Raw genomic sequence first — 5,177 nt, 5'->3', positions numbered from 1 at the left:
AGTGTCTTAGTCACTGCAAAATTAACTGGGTAAAAATTGATCCGGACACCATTTTTATTGCAATAAAATGACCATTTCGCTTTTAAAAGCAAAAAAAATTCAAGCTTCCGCATACAAGCTTTTTAGTCTTTTGAAAATAATTCATACAATTAAATTACAATCACAACCCTAAAGAGAAAAATAAAATGAACATGCACGAGGGTTTTCCATCTTCTCCGTTTTTAAAAACAGTGAAATTGCAAAACTACATTTGGAATATAAAAAAAATACTAAGATTAACTTCAATTGTATCTTAATCTTTTAATTATGTTTTTATTGTTACCTTTTAATTTGGTCAGGGGTTGTATAATAATTTTTCATTATTAAATATTATTTTTTTAAAAGTTAATGACATGTGCGACAAATACATCCTCATATAATGGTCTTGACGTAATTCAGGTCGTGGATGAGATCATTTCCAATTGCCAAAATCCTACCTTCGTGATAGCATTGGGAGACGAGTCATTCTTTTTCTAGTGATGTGATGCATGCTTGCAGAGGAGGTTTAGTTGGGTTGCGGTGGAATTTTTTTTTATTATTTGTTTTTCATTTTCTATAAAGTCTTACATGACTTTCAAAAAATGATTGTGTCCTCAGTTTATGATTTTATTCCATTTATGATTTTTTATTTTCTTCTTTATTTTCTTTCTCATTCCTTAAAAATTCTTACATGACTTTCAAAAAATAATTTTATCCCCAGTTTTTGATTTTATTGATTTTAACCTTTTTTTATTATTCTTTATTTAACTTTTGATTTTTTTTAAGTTTGTTTTTTCAATTTTTTGCTTAAGCATTTTATTCAATTTGATTTCTTATTCAATTTTATCCCTTTATTTTTTATGGCTTTATTTTTGTGTTTTATACTTTTTTTATTGTTATTATTTTATACAATATCATCCTTTCCAATTTTATTACGTTTGTTTTTTTGATTTATTTTTTAATCTTATTCTTTTGATTTTTATATTCTTCTTTTTTTCTTAATTTATCCTTTTTAAAAAAATTTATCCCTCAATATTTAATTTATTTATTTTCATCTAGTTATAGTTCTTATTTTTTTGATTATTTTTTAAAATTATTTTCTTAGTTTTTTTTATCATTTTCTTAGTTTATTTTTTAATTTAAATTTTATATCACGAGTAACAGATTAATCAATTCAACCTAGGTTGGTTTTGTTTTTTCCCTTGATTTTCTATGAGTTTTTTTTTCATAGTTTTATTATTTTATATCAAATTATTTTTTATTTTTTTGATTATTCCAAAAACAAGTTGGTAAATTAACCTAAATTAACTCAATTTTTTAATTGAATTTTAATTTTTTTATTAGATTTTTATTTTGAGATTTTTTTTATATTACGAATTATAAATTCATGAAATTTACTCAATTTTTTTATATAATTTTTTATTAAATTTTTATCTTTTATACTAAGTCTTTTCTTTAAAATTATTTTTTTATCTCAATTACATGAGTTTGCCAAATTATTTTAAGTTAAATTAAATTTTTTTGAGTATTGTAATTTTTGTTTTTATCTTTAAACAAATCATTAAATCTTGAACTTTAAGATTTTTTTTAAATTTTTTTGACAAATTATTTTAATCTCATATTACATATATCATTTTAATAAATTTAACCCAATATATCTTATATTACTGCATCATTTTAAAAAATTTGGCCGCTTACTCGGAGTCGTGCGGACTCTTATTTGATGTTCTTAAACATTTGTGTAAAAACCATTAGAACGAGGACTGAGGGAATGGACGGGTAACAAGATTGATTGTCAGTATACTTCTGGATCGTTCCAATTAATTACACTCTTAATTTTTAAATAATTAAAGTCAATGATCTTTTCAGCTTCCGAAGAATCAACAGTAAATCATGAAAAGACGAGAGAGTATAAGAATCCTATGCTTTTCCCATAATTGCACTACAAAAGCGAGGACCCCAAATCCGGACTTACCACGTAGCACAAATAGTACGTCATCTTACTCGTCGTGGCAATTTATGATCGGATGGACCCACATCTAAATAGTCTCCATCCCAGCCTTGTCAGAGCTTCAATGTACTGAATCAGTATTTTTTTTCTAGTTTTAAGCCACTGTTGCTGATGTGAAAAACAAAGTGGTGGCAAAATGTGATTGGTCGGGCCTCTAATCTTAAAAGTTTTGCTTCCTTTTGACTTTCTTTATATATACCAATCAAACGGTTCCCCGTTATTTGTGCTACGGAGTGTCACGTACTGGAACATCCCACTAAAATTGTTAATTAATTAATTTAGTTTTTTGAACTAATGGAAAGTTATTATTGCAGGATGTTGAACTAGTTGAATTGTAAGGCCTTCCTTTTGACTTTCTTTTGAAAATTTCATAACTTTATTATTCTGGCATTGAAAGAAAGTCAAGAATATGTTTTTCTCTGTGGTGTTAAATCATAAATTCTGTAAATGAGGGGCTTGGATCTAATATATTGGAGGAGAAGAGCATTTTCGTTAGTAGAAGCAAGAACACAGTAAAAGGTGATTTTGTTCTGGAAATTGAATAACCTAATTTTATATTTTAAAAGTATTTTTTTAAAATTTAAAATTTAAAATTATTTATTTAAAATTAATTTTTTATATTTTTAAATTATTTTAATATGTTGATGTTAAAAATAAAAAATATTATTAATAAAATAATTTAAATATAAAAAAATATAAAAAAATATTTAAAAAATAACCATAATCATATCCAAAAAAAAATTACTTTAACCACGTTATTCACCGTTAAAAATATGTAAGGTTATTGAAAATTTTAAATTTATAAGGGCTGACACGGAGGATTCGAAAATTAAAAATCTAAACATAATTCAAAAAAAAAATTCTAAAATATAACGACAAAATCCTATTAGTTATACGTAGGTTCTTTGAGTTCTCGTCTCTTTTTACTTCACCCAGGCTCCCATGTTTAGTATTATGATAATTATTAATTTTTAAATTTTTTTATTTAAAAATATATTTAAAATATCAATATATTAAAGTGATATAAAAATATTAACGAAATTAATTTTAATTAAATAAAAAATAACATTTATTATATTTTAAAAAATATTATTTATTTTTTAAAATATAAAAATAAACCTCCTATTAGCTGTCTACTCCTATCCAATTTACTCTTAATTCTTAACATGTCTGCATTGTGTATATTGCCAAAAACCAAACGTGATTTGGACAGTAATTACATCAAAGGACTGTTAAATGAAAAAAAAACAAGGATAGCAATTTAATTCAAACTCGTTCAGTATTAATTCAAACGAACATGAATGAATGGATTTTTTTTACAATTATATTATCTAATAAGGGGTTTTTTAATGAATAAAAAGGGTTTTTTAAATTATTATTTTTATTTTAAAATTTTTTAATTTACTGATATTAAAAATAATTTTTAAAAAATAAAAATTATTATTAAATATATTTCAAAATAAAAATTATTTTAAAAAATTACTACATAACTTTTAAAATATAAATAATATATAAACAATATCAACCTCGTTGCGAGATATATAGTATCAGGTGCATGCATGTAGAGGGTACAAAGAGTATTTAAAAATATGATAATGATTATATTTAAAGTGAATTTTATTTTAAAATATATTAAAATAATTTTATTTTTAAATTATTTTTAATATTAATATATCAAAATAAATTAAAAATATTAAAAATATATTAATTTTTTTTTAAATTACTTTCTAATTGCAGTGCCAAACACTGCGGTGGAGTGTGTGTGTGTGTGTGTATATATAACATTTCATACATATAAAAATAAAAGGTAGTCTCCATTGAGAAAAAAAGGTAAAAACTCCAATTTGCTGTTAGAAAAGCCAAACAAGACCTTAGCTGCATTCACTCTCTTTTACAATGTCTCTGACGACAGTGAGATAGAGAGGGCCAGTCTGTCTGTCTCAGAGAGAAAGAGGTTCTATTATACCTGTGAGCTAACAGCTCATTCACCGTCTCTCCTGCTTCTTTCTCCTCTCTGGTTCTTTCCATAAGCTCATTTGTCTGTTTATGGGGCATTGAACCCTCAATCACACCACTCTCTTTCCACACTCTTTACTCCTCACCACTTTCAGGGCATCATCAGTCCCTTCATTGTCTTCTCCAATGCCATTACCTCAAGGCGCCATCACCTTCATCATTAACACTTCCTCTAACTTATGCTGCAATTGTGCCGACTAAACCAGTACTCAAAGTGAAAAGAGAATCCCAAAAGCCATAAAAAAGAGACAAACAAACCTCATGGATTACTTCTCTTGCTGCTTCCCCACTCTCATTTCCAGCTGTGTTCTTCTTCTTCTTGTGAGTTATAAAGGTAATGATCCCACAAAAAATGCACTCTCCATTGTTATTTTCCAGTCCCTCCCTCACATTTATATTCTAATTAACTAAGACACAGCCCTTTACTAGGCTCATTTTGTGGTCAAGTACTCATTTCTTTGTTAGGCTTAAAGAGTTTTTGAATTTTAACTTCATTTTGCTGAAAAGTCCCAATCTTTTCACCTTACCCAATCTCAACAACGTTTTCTATGGGCTCATGTTTGTATCTAGTTACTAATTCACATTCTGATCCTATTTTCTCATCAAGTCACCATTTTTTTCTTCTAAGAACAACCTAAAAGAATGCCGGAGGAATTCTTGCTATTTTCCGGCATTCTTGCTATTTTCTGGATTTTCCTTCATGGGTTTTGCATTTCGTGCTTCTGTTTGTTATCACTGTCCAATCATGTCTTAAAATTTTTAATTTTGTTTTAGTTATAAATTAATCCTTTTGTTTTTGTTTCTAGGTCGTTTAATATAAAAAATAAATCTTAAAAAATAAAATAAAATATTGTTTTAATATTTTTCCAACCAATAAACACTACCATTATCACATTCTCAAAGAGACCTCCATGTTTTTATAGGTTGTGTATTAGCTGCTACGTTCACATTTGTAAACAAATGTGAGCACACAGTTTGGCCTGGAATTCTTGCCAATGCGGGCAGTCCTAGACTTGACAGCACAGGATTTGAGCTTCCACAAGACGCTTCTCGTTCTTTTATAGCCCCATCTGGCTGGTCTGGTCGTTTTTGGGCCCGAACCGGCTGTAATTTCGACGAATCCGGAGCCGGG

General features: G+C 27.1%; 1 long non-coding RNA gene across 1 annotated transcript; it reads left to right on the top strand.

The window, feature by feature from the left end:
- The first annotated feature begins 3,897 nt into the window (after window positions 1-3,897).
- On the top strand, window positions 3,898-5,062 carry LOC105117582 (uncharacterized). Its single transcript, XR_840781.1, has 2 exons — window positions 3,898-4,379; window positions 4,969-5,062. It is a non-coding gene; the product is annotated as an uncharacterized LOC105117582 (long non-coding RNA).
- The last annotated feature ends 115 nt before the right edge of the window (window positions 5,063-5,177 follow it).

The sequence above is a fragment of the Populus euphratica genome, unplaced genomic scaffold, assembly GCF_000495115.2.
Source record: "Populus euphratica unplaced genomic scaffold, PopEup_1.0 scaffold1426.1, whole genome shotgun sequence".
NCBI classification, from domain to species: domain Eukaryota; kingdom Viridiplantae; phylum Streptophyta; class Magnoliopsida; order Malpighiales; family Salicaceae; genus Populus; species Populus euphratica.
This window is presented reverse-complemented; position numbering and strand designations above follow the sequence as displayed.